Here is a 20,330-nt window from a genome sequence, read left to right on the forward strand (position 1 = left end):
TGGCTGGTGGCTCTTTCCTGCCTTGATTCCATCTTTCTGGAGCACCACCCGGAGCCCCATCAGGCCTCATGTTTCCTCCTTGTGTTTTCATTTTGCCAAATCCAGCCTTATGTTTTGGTGCCACTCTACAAAATACACTCTGACTGTTTATAGCCTCATCTTGGCCTTAGGATTTTACCTTTTCACAAATTCACCAAGGTGGGAATCCAAACACCTTCCCTGTCTCTGGCTGCTGGATGCTCAGCTAAACAAGATTCAGCAACATAACTTTACTTTTCATATAATATTTTTTTCCTTAAACTTCTTGCATCTGCTTACATATTTATTAATTAATTTTCATGTTCCCTGGGCACAATTCACAGGGACTTTGCCACCCAGGTGTGCACCCTGTATCTGTGTGAGACCACCAATGTTTGATTCTGATCATGCCTCTCTTCCGCGTCACGTTCCATTGTAGACGACTTGGTCAGACTGTCCTGTGTTTTCTTTTCTGAAGCTTTCAGACATGACTAGTTTTGCCATTTAAGTATTTTCATCCCTCTGATTAGAGGTTTTGTTCTATTTTAATATTTGTCAAGCACTAATGGTTCACTGGGTGTTGCTTTTAGTTGTAACATCTGCTCTGGCTGTAGAGGAGTAGAAATAGTCTCAGCTGTGTGCATAGGTCAAAGACTTGGCCACTTTTTTCTCTAAACTGAGTCCAGGCAACTTATTTCTCCAAAGCTGCTGGTCTAAGCCAGCCCTTTCATTCCGGAGATGAAAGGTGAGTGCCAGGTTGTGGGGCTGCTGAGCCTCTCCATCTCCTTTCCCCATTAGCAACTGGGAGCGGAGCGGGCAGGTGGAGCAGGCTGAGCGTGCCTTTGCAACACCACCTAAAATCACGTTTGATTTGCTCCCTTTGATGGCATGTTCTCAGTTATCTCGCCACGACTGTGATCTTCTCCAGCTGCATGGCCCTTTAAATCCCCCATTTCAAATAGGAAGGAGAAAGCGATTTGGTGGAGCCCTTCCCATCCTTCGGATCCGTGCTCTTATTAAGGCTCATATCTATTACTTTCTTCCTTTCTGAAGGAGTCAGCTTGATTCAGTACTTTTGGGACTTGGTGACATTAATGTATCTGTTTTATGTAACACGGAGTCATTATTAACAGAATCCTAGATCATAAAAAAAGGGCTAACGAGAGACAAGGAGGGTTTTTCCCCTTGAAGCTCGTAGCAGCAGTGCCGTGGAGAGGCCGGGGTCAGGGAGCCGCTGCCTGATTGGGCGCGCGGCCGCCGCAGTGGCATTTCTGCAGTTTCATCAGAAAGCCTAAATAATCCATGTGAAAGCCCAGGGTTATTTACAGGAGACACATCCGCACTGCCACAGCCGGCGAGGCACCGGAGCATTGCCTTGGCTCTGAGTGTTTGTGCCGGGACACCGCTGCTGCTGCTGCTGCCACTGCTGCTGCTGCTGCTGCTGGGCCCTCGCTACTGCTGCTGCCGCTGCTGCTGCTGCTGCTGCTGCTGCTGCTGCTGCTGCTGCTGCTGCTGCTGGGCCCTCGCTGCTGCTGCTGCTGCTGCTGCTGGGCCCTCGCTGCTGCTGCTGCTGCTGCTGCTGCTGCTGCTGCACTGCTGCTGCTGCTGCTGGGCCCTCGCTGCTGCGCAGGAGCTGCAGGCACGGACAGAGACAGAGAGTGTTAAAAAGAGAGCACAAAATGACCTGAGGAGGGCAAAGTGGCAGGAACCCAGGGGCTGCTTGGTGCTGCTCTAGGAAGGAGTAAAGGTGGGAACTTACACTGATGTGTGCACTGCAGGGCAGGGCTGCTGCTCCCCTCTGGCACCCCAACCGCTCTCCCTACATGGAGCCATTCCTGGCAAAAGCTTTTCATTTTCTGTGTTTGAGTGCAGGCTGCCCCTCAGCCAGGAGAAGAAATTGGAGCTGACCTTGTGGGTCTAGGAGGGCTCTGACCCAGAGAACCTGCAGTGAGAAGGGCCAGAGTAGCCGTGGGAGCTTTGGTAGTCTCCTCATCCTGGAATCACAGAACCCCAGACTGGTTTGGGTGGGAAGGGCTCTTCTCGTTCCACCCCCTGGCATGGCAGGGACACCTTCCACTAGCCCAGGTGCTCCCAGCCCATCCAGCCTGGCCTTGGTGTGGCTGCCCCGGGCAAACGTCCTTTGGGATTGTCCAGTACCTCAGAAGGCTGGCAGGAAGCAAGCAGGATGTAGCAGAGAGATTACCAGCCAATCTATTTGTTCGGGATTAGAATTTAATAATTTTTTTCTGCCTTCAAGTTTTAAAACTTATTTACAGGGAGCTGGAATGCCTCTTTTGCTGTTTATATAGGTGTTTTAATATTTCTCCTTTTCTTAGTAAATGGTTTTGTTTTATATAAATTGACACATGAGTATCTGGGCAGTCCCATAGCCACAGCCCAGAGACACAGCCCCAGAGACACAGCCCTGTCTCCTGAGCCTGCACAGCCCCACACTCAGGGCTTGCTGGGTCACTTCCCTGCCTGGGGATCCAGCAAGGATGAGTGGGGGTTTTCAGATCCTTCCACGACCCAAACCTAGAGGGCAAACTGGTGAAATCCTGAGATACTCCCCATCTTGGAAGTCTGCAGACTCTGAGAGACACTCAGAGAGCTGATGCACTCAGGTGAGGTGCTGAGCTGGTTTCTAGGTTAGGAACTCCAAACCCATGTCCATCCTGCTCTCTTGATTTAGAATGAATTTTGTTCTTAATTTTAAATATTAAGTAAAACAAAGCTCTCCGATACTTCTTTAATTACGTGTCTGTTCCACCAAAGATTTGACAAACTCTTGACTATTGTTCTCTTCTGCACACATAAGAATTCTCTTTTGTATGTGTTTTCTTCATTCTGTTCCTGAAAGGAGAATAGTCATGAGCACAGGAGCTCCCCCTCATCTGGGGGGACTGGAATCAGGACACATGTTGTCGGGAAATCACCTCTCTTGGTTCATGACATTTTGCAGCTGGCTGAGAGCTTAGAGCAGTGCCTGGGCTTCCTCTCTTCCCTCTCAGCAGTTCTCCTTGTGAGGGACGGTGTAAGGAATTAATGTGCTGTAATTCTGCTCTTTGCAGAAAGCAGATTTGTGACAAAGGAAGGACAAGCCTGCAGCTAAGCTTGCCATGGGGACCACTCCCAGATGGTGTTTGGCTTTGGAGCCCGGTGGCCAGGCTGGGATGTGAGCCTGGGCGGTGAGGTGCCACAGTTGGGTGCAGAGCTGGGGGTAGGTATATGGTTAGGGTTAGGGTTAGAGGGGATGGGGAATAAAAATAAAACCCTTGTCGTGGCTAGGAGTTGAGCTCCCTAAAGTGCAGGTTTGACATAAGCATGTATTGAGTATTAAAACTGATGTAGTTCCTATTTCCCATGGAATTCTGGTTTCTGAAACTCGGTGCTTTGCACCACAACACAAACACTGGGGAAGGATTTTTAATGAAAGGCTGAGCTGGCTATGGCTGCCAACAGGAGCTTCAAGGAAGCCACCAAGTTGGATGAATAAAACCTTGCCAACAAAATCTTGGGTCATCAGCTCTAGGCTTGGGTAGGATGGTGGAAAGCCCCTGTCTGGGCCCCAGGGGTGGGCCCCAAACCCAGCGCTGGGCTGAGTTTGCAAATGGCTGCATTGGTTCTCTGGGCAAAGCACATCAGAACTGCTGGATGTGTTCAGTGTGAGCCCTTCTTTCAATTTGCTTTGAGATTAGACTTGGCCACAAGTCACAGCCTAGGGGGAAATTTTGGAACAATTTTCAAAGCAGTTAATTTGGATATTTTTCAAGTATTTAAATGCAAATACAAATGAATAAATAATTTATGCTTGCTTTAACTGAAAAATATTTTCGTTTAAGAATACACAAATTGTCCCACATTTAGTATGGGCTGTCTGTGGAGCAGCTGGCAGCTGGGAAAAGCAAGTTCCAAACCTGGGAAAGGGGCCACGTAGTGCTCAGTACCTTCCCAGTTGTGTTTACCTTTGTATCTGTTGCTTTGACTGGGCTGTTACGGGGCGAATGAAACCGTGACAGTACAATAATATGCACTTTAAAAAAATTATAGAACCTATTACAACATTGTTTAAAAATCATTATTATATTGTAATGGAGTTAAATGCTGTGTTTATGTAAGGCTTTAATTCCTGAGGAATTCCAGACTGTGGGGCCAAGCTAATGTGACAAAATACTGAACTTGGAGATATGTGTGTGTGTTCACTGCAGAGCAAAGGCTTCTCTCCTGCAGGGACCCAGACATAGAGGGAAATAATTTATTTTCAGAAAAAACATTTTTAAAAGTTTGCAAAGCTATGTTAAATTGAAGAGATTGAATAAAAGTGAAGATATTTTAGAAAAATCAGAAAAAATTAAAATCACTACATTTTGTTAGCAAGGTTTTCTTTTGAAACAGAACTTTTAAAAAAACCCCACACTCCAAATGAAAAGTTTTGCCTGTGTCAAACGAAATATTCTTATAAAATTCAAAATATTTTTGGTCTTTCTTCAGGAATATAAATGTTTCCATTTAAGATGAAGCACTCTTTTCAGGGTCCAGGTCTGATGGTCAGTCAAAGCAGTGGGTTCATATCCCTATATCCAAAAGGGAGGAGGCTGTACCAGGGCTCCCCAGGTCACTATGAGCCGTGCTGGGGTGTTGGGGGTCCGTGAGTGTCCCGCCCCTTGTCCAGCTGTGCCATTCCCTTGGCACCGCCAGCACTGCCGGGTTTGGCAGCAGCCGGTGGGGCTCCTGGTCTGGAGCTGTGAGCAGCCCTGTCAGAGCTCCCCTCATCTCATCACGCTCGTTACCTCCTGTAGCATCTCTATCCCAATCCCGATCTGGAGTGGAGAGTAAATAGGTTGTTGTGGGGTTTATTTCTACTTTTATTCTCTTTAGGTTCAGCTGGAGAAAAGAATGCTCTGGGGATACATTAGAACCCCTTACAGTGCCCGAAGGAGCTTAAGAGATCTGGAAAGGGCTTTGGACAAGGGCCTGGAGTGCCAGGACAAGGGAAATTGGCTTCCCACTATCAGAGGGCAGGGATAGGTGGGATATTAAGAAGGAATCCTTCCCTGTGAGGGAGGTGAGGCCCTGGCACAGGTGCCCAGAGCAGCTGTGGCTGCCCCTGGATCCCTGGTAGTGTCCAAGGCCAGGTTGGATGAGGCTTGGAGCAGCCTGGGGTAGTGGAAGGTGTCCCTGCCCAAGGGTGGTAGGGGGACGGGGGTGGAATGAGATGGGTTTTTAAGGTCCCTTCCCACCCAAAATGTTCTATGCTTTCATGGTTTATTGTATACATCAGGAAACAAAAACCAGTGATTTTGGTGACATGGTGTGAGTTTCAGAGCACATTTGTCCTGAGGAGCCATGCAGAGGGACATCAGAGCAGCATGAGGAGACTGGCTCCTCCTGCCACAGACTTCCCCATAACTGGGGGGAGAATCAATCTCCCTCCTGGCTCCTACCCCTCCATACAAGCCAGAGTGTGTGTGGTGCCAGAGGTGACCCCAGCTGGTGTCCTGTGTGTCCGAGGGCAGGGGCTCTCCTGCCTGGCAGCTCGGGCTGGAACACAGCGCTGGCTGCTCAGCAGGGTCGGGGGGAACCCAGCGAGTCTCAGGCTTGGGATGAAAAACAAAGGCTGACTGATTTAAAATAGCGGTGCCAGAATCCTAACAAGATTATTTAACTTTTAAGGGGGGTGGGAGAACTGTTTTTCATGCATTTTTATTGATTTTCAGTATCGTACAAAACCCAGCCATGTGCGGCAGTACCACAGGAAAAGATACAATCATTGAAAACCAATTACAGCTCCAGCAGCCGCCTCTGGACCGTGGCTGCTCACCCAGCCCCTCACTCCTGCTCAGGCCCTGTCAGATGCACACTCAGGGTAAAAAACCTTACAGCCAGGATTTCACATGCACAATTCCATGTCCTGCTGCAGTGCTGTGCTGGGGGATTTCCTCCCCCAGATACTGGCGGTGTCGCGTTCCCCTCCGGCCTCAGCGGCCGTTGGTCCATCCATCCTCTTCCCAAGGCAGGAGGCTGAGCAGGACGTGACCCAGAGAGGCCCCAGTCAGCCCCAGCAACCAGAGCAGCTCCTTGTCATAAAATCTCAGAATGGTTTGGGCTGGAAGGGACCTCAGAGCTCATCCTGTCCCACCCCCTGCCACGGGCAGGGACCTTCCCCTATCCCAGGGTGCTCCAAGTCTTGTCCAGACTGGCCTTGGACAGTTCCAGGGCTGGGACATCACCTGGTGACATCCTGATGTGCCTCAGCCTCTCCGTGGAGGATCTGTGTCCCTCTCCTGGTCCCTCACAGAGCAACCCCAGTGCTCAATGAATGGCTGCATTTGCTGCGTGGAGCAGGGCTGTGCTCTGCAACTGATGGCGGGTCTGTGCTGGGGGGACATGGGGACACAGGCCCAGCCACGTGTGTGCCAGCCCTCGTAAGCAATGGAGTGTAAAAATCCAAATAACCAAAAACCTCTCCAGCATTGTGAAAGTTTTATGGTCATTTTTCCAATTACATAATAGAGTTCATAATCTGTTATGAATTAGCATAAATCAGAATCAGCCCACAATTAAGAAAATAAGTTAAATTGCATTTTGTGAAGCATTGTTCTGTCTGAACAGTTTGCTCTCATGCTGCTAACCTGACAAATTCAGTAATTCATGACATCCTCCTTGAAATCAGCTGGAATTACTGAGGTTTTACAACAGCCTGTATGTACAGGTTATAACAGCCTTGGGTGCTGCAGACAGGCTGGTTTCAGGAAAGCAGAGTGTCCTACAAAAGCCAAACTACTGAGTGTGTGTAAGGCTGGGTACTGGGAGAAATTAATTCCTGGAAAGGGCTGTCCAGCCCTGGCACAGCTGCCCAGGGCAGCGGCGGAGTCCCCATCCCTGAAGGGATTTAAAAAATGTGTGGATGTGGCACTTAGGAACATGGGGCAGTGGTGGCCGGGGCAGTGCTGGGGAATGGCTGGACTCAGTGAGCTGAGGGGCTTTTCCAGACCAAAGCACTTGTGATTCTGCTCTGGCCAACACCAGGCAGAAGGGAATCACCACCCAGAAACGTCAGGAACATCACCAGCTTAGCAGGCAGAATCTGCGGATGTTTTGGCCATCATTATGGTATCCCTAGATCCTGTCAGGAGCGATGCTCAAATGACAAGAGGAGACAAGAAGCAGCAAAGAGCACGTTTCACCAGCTGTGGCTGGGCCTGGCCCTGGGCACGGCCCTCCCTGCTGGCTGTGGGGCTGGCACAGGGCATCGGGGCGGTCTCCAGTCCCTTCTCGGGCGTTCACAATGCCGGCTGTGCGGGCACGGAGGGCAGGCAGGGCAGGCAGGGCAGGGAGGGCAGGGAGGGCACGGAGGGCAGGCAGGGCAGGCAGGGCAGGCAGGGCAGGCAGGGCCGTGTCCCTGCCGCTGGCTCTGCGCTGCCTGCGGGCGGGCATGCTGCGCTCCTGCACAGCTCCGCAGCAGCGATGCAGCGCCGGGTGCCAGCGGCTTGCTGCTCACTGACGGTTCTTGGGGGAGCAGGGAGTGGGGCAGAGCCCTCGGCTGGCTCGCTCACACACATCCTTAGGGCCAGGCCCACGGCTTTGCCTCCTCCAGTGCCTCCACGGGTATTTGGGACAAAGAAAGAGCGTCCACGAGCCCTCACTTGTGAAACAAAGGCCTAATGAAAGGGTCGGGCTGCCCATGCTGGCAGTGGCTGTAATTCTTGGCAGGGTGTGACATGCCCATCCTCTCGAATTTGGCACGGTGCTAATTGCGATCAGACGGGAACAAGTGGCCTCAGTGTGTGGGCATGTGGGGGGACAAAGGAGTGCCCGAGCCGCGGCCCACCGGGGGCAGGGGCTGCCCAGGGCTCGGGACCCCCTTGTCTCCGTGCTGCGGGAGGCTCGGGCGGCATTCCGCCTGGCCTGGTCGGGTGCTCTTTCTTTGCCCTGCAGGAACTCAGCTGAGGCAGACTCGAGGCAGCTGCTGCTGGGAAAGCTCCCTGCCATGCTGGGAAAGGTCCCTGCCATGCTGGGAAACCTCTCTGCCATGCTGGGAAACCTCTCTGCCGTGCTGGGAAACCTCTCTGCCATGCTGGGAAAGGTCCCTGCCATGCTGGGAAACCTCTGTGCCATGCTGGGAAACCTCTGTGCCATGATGGGAAAGCTCTCTGCCAAGCTGGGAAACCTCTCTGCCGTGCTAGGGAAGCTCCCTGCCAGCTCCAGCTGGGCAGGAGTGGTTCCCATGTCATTCTGGAGTCCAGGAGAGGAGCTGGCAGGGCCAGGCACAGGGACAAGCTCCTTCCAGCACCGTGCCTATTCCAGAAATCAGTCCTTTTGTGACAGCTTCAGAGCCATTTCTGTCCACCCATCCATGCCCCACCCAGGGGACATGGCCTGTGCCCCCAGGGTGACACCGGGAGCAGGGCAGTGAGCCATTTGCAGGCACATTCCTGGGCAGGTTGAGAGCAGCTTCAGCAGCCCCTGCCCACCTGCATCCATCCCAGAACAATGAAAGGGATTTCATCCCGTTTGCAGTTGGATTTGGAGGATGATCCTCTGAGGTGGGAGGTGTTTGCAGGGAGATTTCTCACAGCCATGGCAAAGCTTTCCTTCTTTCATCAGTCAGTCAGAGGATGGAGTCAGGTATTCACCAGGAACTAGCCTGGTAGTAGCCAAAGGATGGTTGTCACATCTCAGTGCCACCTCTGAGGTGGGGGAATCCAGGCTCACAGCACCTGCCAAAGCCCAAGGAATGGATCCCATTATATGGCCCGTGACACAGATGGGCACTGGCACTGTGGCTCCAGTCTGAACTCTGGGTGATTTGGCAGGAACTCCTCTCTCTTAACTCGACTTTCCTGAAAAACTGCATGTTACCCTCATCACCTGGGTGTCACTTTGCTTTATCCTCTTGCAAATTATTCATGACTAAGCTGAAGCAGTGCAGACTTTCTGCTCCATCCCTTGCTAATGTTGTGTTCGTGCCCTTTTTTCCCTGTCTTTTTATTGGGAATTCACGGGAAGATTAATCCCTCTTACTCCATGACAGTTTAGTTTCTTTAAGAACCTTTAGTGAGGGATGTTCTAGAAAAGCTTTTAGAAAATCAGATTCCACTGTATCAGCCCAAATCTCCTGTATTAGCAGGGCTGGTTCCTCATCAGACGACTCGGATCTGTACATATAAACTCTGCTCTTGTCTTCCAGGCTCTGCCCGAGGTGTGTGTATTCATTGCTGCTAATTCTAATCAGTTCCATGGTTTTCTACCCTTTTGCCTATTCTGGAAATCAGACTTGGTGGTCTGTCATTCCCAGGGTCACTCCTAAAGCCTTTTATAAAAATTTGTCACCTTCCAGTCCTCAGATGCATAGGAAGAAAGTTCAGCAATTTCATCTTTGGGCTCCTTGAGGAAGCTCTGACGGCCTCTGGTGATTTGTTGCTCTGGCATATGAACCCTGCTGACCCCTGCACAGTGAATGGCAGTGCAAGGAATTAATTTAATTTTGCTGCTGTGCCCTTATCTTTCTTAATTCCCCCCTTTACTCCTTGCCCATCTATCAGCAGCTCTGGGTGACAGACAGGCTTCCTGCTTTTGTGTTGGGGAAGCTTTTATTAGCTCTACGAACTCTGATGATTGTTCTCCAGACCCTGTTTTGCCTTGCCTTATTGTGGGTTTGCACTTAGTGTGCTGGGTTTATATCCTTTTCTATTTTTATTGTTTGGGAACAACTTCCATTTTCCTGAAAGTACCTTTTTTTATTTCAGATAACTTCCTTTTTCCATTGGTTTAAACCAAGCTTTGAATGTGTGGTGGTTTGGCCTTTCCCCTGGTGTGTCTCACCCGTGCTTGTGTCCCACGGTGTTCATAGAATCCCAGGATGGTTTGGGTTGGAAGGGCCTGAACGTTCACATCCCACCCCTGCCATGGCAGGGACACCTCCCACTGTCCCAGGCTGCTCCAGCCCCAGTGTCCAGCCTGGCCTTGGGCACTGCCAGGGATCCAGGGGCAGCCACAGCTTCAGGTGCAGAGCACAGACAGAGCAGCAACAAACTGGGCAATAGCAAACAGTATTTCCTGAGAGTTCTGTAATTTCTAGTTATAATTTCCTGACAGCCACAGATGTGTGACTGCAGCAAGAACCACCACTGGAATGGGAAAGTTCCTGGCCCAAAAACGTCCTGGCATCAGTTGCGTGACACCTCGAGGTCAGCTGCCCCCCAGGTGCCAAGCTGGGCACCCAAAAGGAGGGCTTTCCTTGGGAAGCAGAACACTCCCATCAATCTGGCTGTTTCCCCTGACTCTTCGCTGTTTGTTTTCCTTACTGATGTCTCTGCTCCCCTGCTGGCTACGTGAGCCAGACTGGGCTGCACTGGTGAGAGCAGAAGAGGCCACAGAGCTTCTGGCTTTGCTGATGGCCGAGTCAGTCTGTGGCACAGATCAGCAAGGGGGTTCCTGTGGGCAAAGCCACCTACAGGTAGTTAATAGTCTTTTCCCTTTGAAGCCAAGGCTGGGAGGTGCAGCTTTGCAGTAGGAGGCAAAGTATACCTGTCAGAAAGGTGCTACAGGTCAGCCCTCAAGGACAGAGGAGATGGAAATGGAACAGCTGGGAATGTTGGCCGAGTTGGAACTGAACGCAAAAAATACCAATGACTCCATGCTGTACCCAAACTTCTGTTTCTTTTGCTGCATTATTCTAAATCCTTCAAAATACATTATATTCTTCCCATTCTTTTATTGGCAGTCTTTGATCTGGAGAGTACTGAAAAGTACTGACTTTCTCTGGTCTGAATAGGAACCATCTCCCCTGCTCTGCTCATCGGCACCAGATCCTGCGACATCTCCACGTTTCCACAGTGAGGTAGGAAGACCTAATTTTCATAAGCCTTGTAGAAGTGATTTTTGTGTTGGTGGCCCTCCTGGGATGTGTAATGTAAATCACCTGGATTAGGAGAGATGTGATTACATGTAACAGAGCTGTTCTCAGGCAGAGCTGAGGGTTTGTGCTCCCTGAGCTGCAGGGTTTGCTCTCTCCTCCTTCTCCTCATGGTGCTGTGGCTTTGTTTAAATGCCACCTGCCTGAAGTGTTTCTGAGCACCTCACTCGCTGGCCAGTAGTGTTGGCTGCTCTTACTTTCAGTGAAAATGTGTTTTTTGAACAAGGCCATCCATTGATTGTATTTTTCATACATGTCTACAAAGCCTTGCCAGGCTGCAGCTCTGTCTGGGCTGGTGAAGAATCATCAGGGCTCTGTTGTTTGATTATTTATGTGGTCCTTAAATGTTAGTTTCTGTCATTAAAGAACAGGCCAAGTGATTAGTGCCCTTGACTTAATGTTCTTAATAGGATACTGTCCCTTGAACGTCTGTCCTAATCAAACAGCCATAAGGAAGGATGAGGAAAGGGTGAGACTCCTGATCTGGTTCATTTTCCATGTGAATTGGTGAAAGTAAATCGTATTTGGATGGTATGTTACAATTCATAAATATAAGTTTCTCAAATAGATGGTAAATGATGTGCTGACAGAAAACACACCTTCCTGAACATAGGACAAATATTCCTTTCCTTCCTACCAGTATCTCCACCATGAGATTTGGCACTGGAAAAATACCTGTGGTCCAAGTGTAGTAATTTCATTAAAAATTATTTTGTGTGTAAACAGACTTCAGTGAGTTACTTTGAAGTACCTGTTTTTAATACATTGCATATACTTAGTCATTATATGGTCATTCATAATCTCTGGAATACTTGGTATTACCAAACTAACCTTGATACTGGTAGCAAAGGAAACATTAATGGCAGATTTAAAAAAATACTCATCAGAGTTCTCTATCTTCATGGAAAACTGAGAAATGCAAAATTTGGAGTTGGATTTTTTTTCTGTGTATTTAGTTCTTGGTGGGGTTTTATCCTTTAAAGAAGGTTTCTTTCCTCTTCCTACATTTTTATCTGAAGTATTTTGTTTACAACACAAGTGCACACTTCAAGTTCTTGAGAATCATCAGACTTATAAATGTAACAGAAACCTGGGCAAATTGTGTGATAGGCAAACTCTCATTTGCTTTGTGCTCTCAATAGCTCAGAGGATCCTGAGGAAAGCATCTGCTTTTGCAATTTAGTTAGGAAATGTTCCAGGACTTGGTGTTCTTTGAGGGGATGAGTAATGTTCTTCAGGTGTTATAAACTGAATCCAGAGATTTTGTGGAGGAATGGCAATGCTGAAATCCCACCTTCCCTGGGGTCAGTGTTCTTGATTTTGATAAGAGAATGAGGGGGGGAAACAATGGATGGAGCACAGAAAGGACAGAAAAGGTCTGAGAAGGAGGGACAGGAGCAAGTGGAGGGGGTTGCATGGGGACAGTTGGAAAGATTTTGGAGAGGGCCAGTTGTGACTTTCTCACACTATGATGTCCTCACTGATTTTGTGTAGTGCCTGCAAAAGAACTCCATTTTGGGACCAATCTGTGTGCTGTTTCCATTAATGACAGTGGTAGGACAAAGTAGGATTATGCTGTGGGATGGATTCCTGCCCACCCTCAGAGCTTCATCAGACTGAGCAGGGCTATGGGGCTGTGAGAAGGTGACACAAACTCCAAAGAAAACCTGGTACAGGAGTGACACAGAAGAGATGAGTGGTGAATGCCTCTGAGAGCTTTGGAGTGATTGGTTTGAGCATCTCAGTTAATTAAAACTGCAGGTTAAATTGTGTTGAAGGAACATACACAGGTGATGAAAAGCAAGTGTGAGGTGAGTATGGAAGGAAAGAAAGAAGACAAGGAGAAAGCCTCCAGAGGAGAATTACTCTTCTAATGTCCATGGGAAAACTGCCTTTTGTTTAGCAGAATTGTAACTTTTAAATCTGTACAGTTGGTACAAGTAGGTACAATTCTATCTTGCCAAAGGGCAGGATATTCTGAGGCTTACGTGCTTTCAGAAGAGACCCCAGGCCTTAACCAGCTGAGGGAGAAAAATCAGCAATTTTGGTTCTGTGTCAGTAGAACACACTGTTCACTTCCCCTGTAAAAAGGAACTTTCTTCTCCATGGTAGTCAGAATGGTTCTTGGTCATTAACCTGAAGGCTTTGATTTCAACCTGGTGAGAAAAAGGCCCTTGTTCATACTCTGTGGTAGTTTCATAGATGTAATTATGGGGTATTATTTTAATTACCTGTTTATGGGCTAATTGCTCTTCCATAAGTGCAGAGGAAGGGGAGAACATGGGACCAAGGCTGTATTTCAGGGTGCAAGAGGGTATTTGTTACTGTCTTTTAATGCACATCTTGATCTTCTGGTATAAGAGTGTAACATATTTTTAGTAACTTTCCTCTATTTTATTTCAATACCAAGAAAATTGTGTTTGCAGCTCATCACCTGAGTGATATGCTGGCATATGAGAGACAGTTCTCATGTGATTTTCCAAAATAATTTTTAACTAGCACAAGGCTCTTTCAGAAGCTGCTGTGAAAATGTGGTTTTATTTCAGCGGCTCCAAATCCCACTGGCACCACCTCAACAGTCCAGCCATGGTCAGCAGGAACCTGAGCACACAGCAAACATTTGGCCCTGGCACAGGTGCCCAGAGCAGCTGTGGCTGCCCCTGGATCCCTGGCAGTGCCCAAGCCAGGCTGGACAGGGCTGGGAGCACCTGGGACAGTGGGAGGTGTCCCTGCCCACAGCACATGGGGTGGCACTGGATGAGCTTTGAGGTCCCTTCCAACCCAAACCATTCTATAATTCTGTGATTTCACCATTATTTGCTCCTTTACAATTAAAGCTTTAATGATAAGGGCTGGTGGAAGTTTTAGGATAAATTTTGAAGGTTCTTAAGGGATTTAATTTGTTTATCTAATTGTGGAGATAGATTGAAGTCCATTAGAGTAAGATTATACAGCATGTCTTTACCAGGTACAAATTGGAGAGGTTTCCTCAGACAAGAGTTTGTTGTTGTTTTCCTTGCTGAAAAATGTGGACGTGTGGCAGGTGTTGAGAGATCTTCTTCAGTTCCTGCAACAGATAAAATCTTTCTGCTGTCTGTCTGTGATTCTTAGCTGATGAAGTCAGCTGGAAATCGTGGGATACCTCACTGGACACAGATCCTGGAGCCTTTGCTCATGGACCCAGCCAGTGTAAGAGCTGGGTACAGAGTGACAAAGGAGCTGCAGCCCATTTCCCTTTTCCCTGATCACATTTTTGCTTCCCAGAGGTACAAATTACCGACTCTTGGAGCTCAGAGAGCTGTGCCAGTGACACATTTTTGGGGATGCCATGTTGGGGGCAGGGAAGGGTGTCCCTGGCTGCACGTGTGACCTCACAGATGGGCACACTCAGCCTGGGCATGGAGCTCTGGGGCAGAGGACATTAAGATTTGCCTAAAAATCCTCTTGACAAATACATAAGTTGTGCCTCTGTGATATTTAAAGCCCACACACATAATTTACAAATAGAAATCATACAACATAGATTATTTCAGTTTTTCTCTTATTCGATCAATTCTGATAAAAAGGTCATGCTTGGAGATTAAATCTTTTTATTCTCACAACCATGTGACACTTTAAGGGACATTATCATTTGTGAAATAATCTGTTTAAGAAATAACACGGAGAGGAGGACACCTGAAGAGCCGTGGTGTCAGGTCCAGCGTCCTGGGGCCAGGTCCGGGGCAGTGGCGGAGCCCGGTGGGTGCTGTCCCCGGTGGCCACCACACCTTCCCGTCGGGGCTGCTGGCTGAAGGACCCTGCTGGGCCCGGGCAGGGCACCCGTGTGAACCAACTCGAGTGATTTTAAAAGTCAAGTGATTTTAAATCTTTACGGGCACTGCAAGTGGTTTCCAATTAAAGCCCATCGAGTACCAGAGAGAATTCCGGCATTACCGGCAGCCGGAGCAGGGACAATGAGCACCGACCTCTCCTTCTGACCAGTCGCTGGTATATGTTTGAGGCTCTGTAAAGACAATGCTACAACATCTTTACACACACCACCGGCTTTGTAGTAGCTGTTTCCTTGGAGCCTTGGCACGGGGAAGGACACGCATGTCCAGGCATTTTCCAGGTGGCAGGATTTCCTTCTCCTCTACTCCCGGCGCCACGAACCCCCTCCTTTCAGCCCCAGCACCGTTTAAATAGATCATTTGTTTTCATTATAGGTTTTTGCATCCCCGTCGTTCATTGCTGTTAATGAATTTCTAGGGTCTGATTGGGAAACAAAAGGCAAGCACGGAGATGAAAAGGGCTGTGACAAAGGAGCGGGCTGCGCGGTGACAGGCTGTGCCCCGCGTGGCCGCTGCCACCGCCCGGGCAGCGCTGCTCGCTATGCATTATAATCTGCGGCGGCGTTAGGATTCCGCTCAGGTCTGAGCGGGCTCGGCAGCCGGCCGCGGGGAAGGGAAGGGAAGGGAAGAAGGGAAGGGGAGCCTGCCTGCCTGGCAGCCCCGCGGCCGGGGCACATCCCGGCCCCGCCAGCGCCCCGGCCCCTCCGCGCCCCGCTGCCCTCCGCCCTGCTGGGCACACGCGTACCTGCCATCCGCACCATCCGGAAAGCTTTCCGCAAAGCTGCAAAGCAGGCAATGTGCAAAAGCCACGTATGATTGGCTCCTTCCTCTGCCTCCGCGTCCCCAAAGATTCCCACTTTAACACACCATGTGTTTCTGCTGCTGGAGAAGCCCAGAGTGTAACGTGCCAAAATCCAGCAACAATGAAGTCAGACGGAGTTGAGCATCCAAAACAAAGGGACGGCATTGCTGTAGCTCACTGACAACACAGCAGTCACAGGATGGTTTAAATTTCCCTTTATTCTCTCTCCCCACCCAACCTCAGCCCAAGAGAAAGCCAACATTTATTAAAATCCATCCATTTGGCACAGCAGCTAGATGCCCAGGTTGGAAGGAAAGCTTGCTCCTGGTATTCCCGATGACCGCCACCTTTCCTGTGTGCTTGTGAACTGCAATCCCCAGCTGGAGCAAAGGGGTTCTGATTTCCAGAATTAAGGAAGGAGTCAATTCCAGAGACAGTTTCCATGGTCAGGTCCATCAGGTCCTGCAGCCACAGGAGAACTTAATTCCTCTAGCTCCCTTTCCTTTGTTTTCATAGCATCACAGTAGTTCTGGAGAGGCGTCTGGAGAATCCTCAGCTCCGGCTTCAGCCAGGGGATTTCAGAAGTTGGCATTTTCAGGGCAGGTCAGATGTGGACAAAATCAAGTCTCCACCTGACACATAAGCAGACAAAGCTGTTTACCCTCTGAATTATAGCAGAGCTCCATAGTTCTCTCTTCTGTGGTCTCATGCTCCAAGCAAACTGCTCCTTGCAGTTCTCTCTCCTGGTGCCAAGCACGTATTCCAGCTGCAGCTCGGCAGCGCGGGGAAATTCCTTCCAAGTCCCTGGCAGAACAGTCGGCGCTTTCTCCGGAGCTGCAGGCTTGATTGTCCTTGATTATTTTATTTCTCTGGCTCTGATCCAAGATGTTCCCTGTCATCATTTCAGTGTCTTTTCTCATAATCCCTTTTCTAAACATCATCAACAATTAACTGATTCTCTCATATCTACAAACACATGCACACACACGCAGGCGCGCGCGCACACTCCACCGAGCCTCATCAGGGTCTTTTTTGCCTTTAAGTATAAGAAATTACAGCTTCTCATTAGCTGAAGAGCATGTTTTGAAAGGCTTTGTGTTTACTCACTTTGCAAGTGATGCTGGCGCTTTTAATTATTCTCCTTTTGCATATCATAAGCGAGCAGCGAGCTGCTCCAGCCAGCCCGGGCGACGCGTATTCCCAGGAAGGCAGGAGGAAGGGATCGCGTTTTACCTCACTGCTGCTGCTTTCTTCCCTTTCTGTCAGCCAGCCAAGGAATCCCCCCAAAGCTCTTACGTAGCAGATACCAAAACCGTGAGTCACTTTTCGCTCCCGAAGCAATAAGTCCATCGCATCCCTGTGCAGAAGGGCGAGGACAAGGTTGGAATCTCTCCAGGCTGCCTGCATGCCCCGGCACCAGTTCTCCAGCGGTGACTTTGTTTTTCCTGCTCTCGCTTTTTCTCCTCTCCTCTCTCATCTCTTCATTCCTTTTCATGCCATTCCCATTTTCTTCCTTCCTTCCTCTCCATCCGTCTCCATTGCTGGCAGCAGCAAACCCAGCCAGATCTGGGTCTCTCTCGCCTTCTGTAGGGTTTTTTTCTCCTTTTTTCCCCCCCTGTATCAGCTGCAGCCTTTGGCTGCTCACTCTGCCAGGTTGGATCACCAAAGACACACGACTCGCTCACAATGAATAATCAATACAGATATTGATCTGCGGAAAATGTTTGTAAATTCCTGAAAGGGGAATCGGGAACAGTGGGACAGGGAGGCTTGTGGGGGACGACAGGGTGCTCCAGGCTGCAGGCAGCGCCTGGCCAGAGCCCGCATCCTGCCGCCTCCGAGGTGACGGGTGCTGGAATGCGCGCGGGCGGCGGCGGGTGTGTGCGGGGGCTTCTGTATTTTCATTTCTCTACAGCTGCTTCCCCCAAAGAATCGGGAGGCGAGCAGCTGAGAGGCCGCGTCGGTGCCATGCCTTGGCTGCGCTCCAGCACTGTTTTGTTTCCATCATCACACGCCACTTTGAAATTTGCATAAATACAAGGGTTATTTTCCCTCGTGCCTCCAAAAAGGTTTAAGAAGGTGGGAAAGTGTTTCCGTAAGGAGAGATGGCTGGGTTTAGTCATCATTTTCAGGATTTACTTTCTAATCCATGTATTTGTAAGAAAGGGAGCCAGAGATGAAAATAAAGGGCAATAAGACGGACACGGAGAAGACAGAAAAGCTATTTGAATGTAGAAGAGCCTTGGATTGCAAAAAAAAACCCTGTTCTCTAGTGCGGACCTGTGTGTGTTTGGTTTGTGTGGATGGAGAGCCAGGTTAGAGCTCTTCATCCAGGACTCTTCCCATCTCCCTGTGGACAGGTCTGCCCTGGTCAGGAGCTGGGGATGATCATGGTGCTTTAAGATTCTGTGAAGGCCGGAGTCAGACCATCTTGAGAGCATCCTGAGCCTGTGCTCAGGAGCCACCTCCCGCCTGCCCACCTATCATCTGACCGCCTGTGGGGTGTGTGGAACACATGTGCAGCTAGGGACATTCGCCCAGTTTGCTCCTGCCATGGTCAACTTCACTCCTACTGCAGGAGTGCCCTTCTTGTGTCTCTTCCACCTCATCTCTGGTTCGCCGTCTTTCTGGGGAAAGACACATACTGAAGGTGTCAACAGACACAGTATTGGGATCATTCAGTATTCAGCTCCTTTCTAATACTTGAGGTCAGCCTCAAGTATTCTGGAGATCCAATGGAGATCCTAAGGGCTGCTGAGGGGGTCCGTGGGGTGTCTGCAACACCGGCCAGACCAGGCGGCCGTGCAGTGCCGAGGTCGTAGCCTGGCCCAGGGCTGCCCGGGGTGCTGCTGGCCAGGGCAGCCAGCAGGGTGTTCTTGGACAGCTCCTGGCCAGGTACAGCCCGCTCCTCCCTGTGCCCCAGGCCCACCTGCACAGCCCGTGGGTGTGAGCACAGCCCTGGGGGTGAGCATGGCTCTGTGGGTGTGCACAGCCCGTGGGTGTGAGCACAGCCCGTGGGTGTGAGCACAGCCCTGTGAGTGTGCACAGCCCGTGGGTGTGAGCACAGCCCTGGGGGTGTGAGCACAGCCCTGGGGGTGAGCACGGCTCTGTGGGTGTGCACAGCCCCGTGGGTGTGAGCGTGGCTCTGTGGGTGTGAGCACGGCCCTGTGGGTGTGAGCACAGCCCGTGGGTGTGAGCACAGCCCGTGGGTGTGAGCACAGCCCCGTGGGTATGAGCACAGCCCTGTGGGTGTGAGCACAGCCCCGTGGGTATGAGCACAGCCCACACGAGTGGCCCTGGGTACCCCACGATAGCCATCTTGGGCCAGGATGCAATTCCCGCAGATGCAATTCCCGTGGCTGCCAGATTTATCAGCCCACACCAGCAGCGAGGAGGCTGAGCGCCTTCATTCTCTCTCCAGCTCCTGATTAGCTCCTGCAATCCAATTAGCAGAGGCATTTATATCACAAGGGGCTGCGGTGCCCCTGCTCATCACGGCAGCTCAGAGCCAGTCATAAATTCTCCCGACACTACATCTTTCCTGTGACATGGATTAATTACAGCTCTGGGCCTCCAAGAGCAGGTTTGCAAATGAAGGTGCCCAGGCAATAAGAGTTAGGGAAGACAAAGCAGGAGCTTCCTGTCCGTGAGGGCTAAGGGAGCGATGCGCAGGGTGGCCCAGGGTGGGGGCACCTGTGGGCGACGGGCTGGGGGCAGGTGGGCCGAGCAGGAGCTTTATTAACTGAGGTTGGCCAAGGGATGTTATGAGTCTGCGCCTGTGGCCATAATGAGAAATTCTTCATAACCTCCCTTTGTATGCTCTGCTGCAGTGCAGATGCTGAGAGTGAAGCTCCAAGAGCCTTAATAAAATTACATTTTCCCACTTGAGATGTTGCAGGCGCTGGCTAGTGGCGCAGCTTGGAGAGGCGAGTGTGGCGCTGGCCCTTGGGAGGATTTAGCATTGCAGGGATCGGTGTTGCTCTCAGAGGCATGGCCACCCTCTCTCTCCTCTTCATACAACCTGCTTTTCTCTGGTACTTCTGCTCCTGAAGTAGCCATTTCCTGGCCCCCTCGTGTCAGCCCTGCTCCCCCGGGCCCTCTGGCTGAGGTGCCAGCCGCACAGAGGTGGGATTTGCTGCAGCGGTGGGGAGCAGGCTGGATATGGTTGTGGCAGAACACCAGGAGCGTGAGGGGGCTGGGGATGGTTGTGTCCTTGCACACGCGCGTGCCAGCACCTGGCTCTGCAGCTCTGTGTTCTCCTCCACTCTGGTGCCCAGCCAGCACCTGACTCTGCCTTTGGGTACCCAGTGAGCGCTTACCCCAGGCTGCGTCTGCGTGCCTGTTCCTTTGGCTGTACGTCTGTCACAGCCTGCTGAGCTGGGCCCTGCACCAGCCCTGGACCTGTTTACCAATCATGTGCCAATTTAACTATTCCTCTAAGTTCTCCATTCATCAATCAGTTTTTAATTGATGTACCAGTCAGTGGTTTTGTTACGTTTCCAAGCATTTCTCTCTCACCTGTTATTGAAATATACTTACTTAAGAAATCTACAAACTTACCTTTGAAATGTGTGGGTAGATGAGAATTTTAAAGGCACGAGGATGCATATTAAATTTAGTAGCATGTCAGCTCCATTTGATCTATTTACTCTGGGCTGCTGACAGATCTTCTTTGTAAGCAAATGTGGTTCCTGCTGATAAAAGGGGTTGGGTTGGGGTTTGGTTTTTGTTTTTACAGTGTCCAAAATACAGCCATGCCTGT

General features: G+C 50.2%; 1 protein-coding gene and 1 long non-coding RNA gene across 8 annotated transcripts in view; one reads left to right on the plus strand and one right to left on the minus strand.

Annotated features, from left to right (window-relative positions):
- The window catches only part of ZFHX3 (zinc finger homeobox 3), a 386,661-nt gene that overhangs the window by 185,826 nt on the left and 180,505 nt on the right, over positions 1-20,330 (plus strand). For all 7 annotated transcript variants that reach the window (XM_072934462.1, XM_072934467.1, XM_072934465.1 and 4 more), the window contains one exon: positions 10,745-10,861. The gene's annotated coding sequence lies outside the window, so the exon portion shown is untranslated. The remainder of the gene's footprint in view (positions 1-10,744; positions 10,862-20,330) is intronic.
- On the minus strand, positions 14,510-19,314 carry LOC105758863 (uncharacterized). Its single transcript, XR_001122761.5, has 2 exons — positions 15,512-19,314; positions 14,510-15,187 (listed from the first exon to the last, which is right to left on the minus strand). It is a non-coding gene; the product is annotated as an uncharacterized lncRNA (long non-coding RNA).

The sequence above is a fragment of the Taeniopygia guttata genome, chromosome 11, assembly GCF_048771995.1.
Source record: "Taeniopygia guttata chromosome 11, bTaeGut7.mat, whole genome shotgun sequence".
In the NCBI taxonomy this organism is placed as follows: Eukaryota; Metazoa; Chordata; class Aves; order Passeriformes; family Estrildidae; genus Taeniopygia; species Taeniopygia guttata.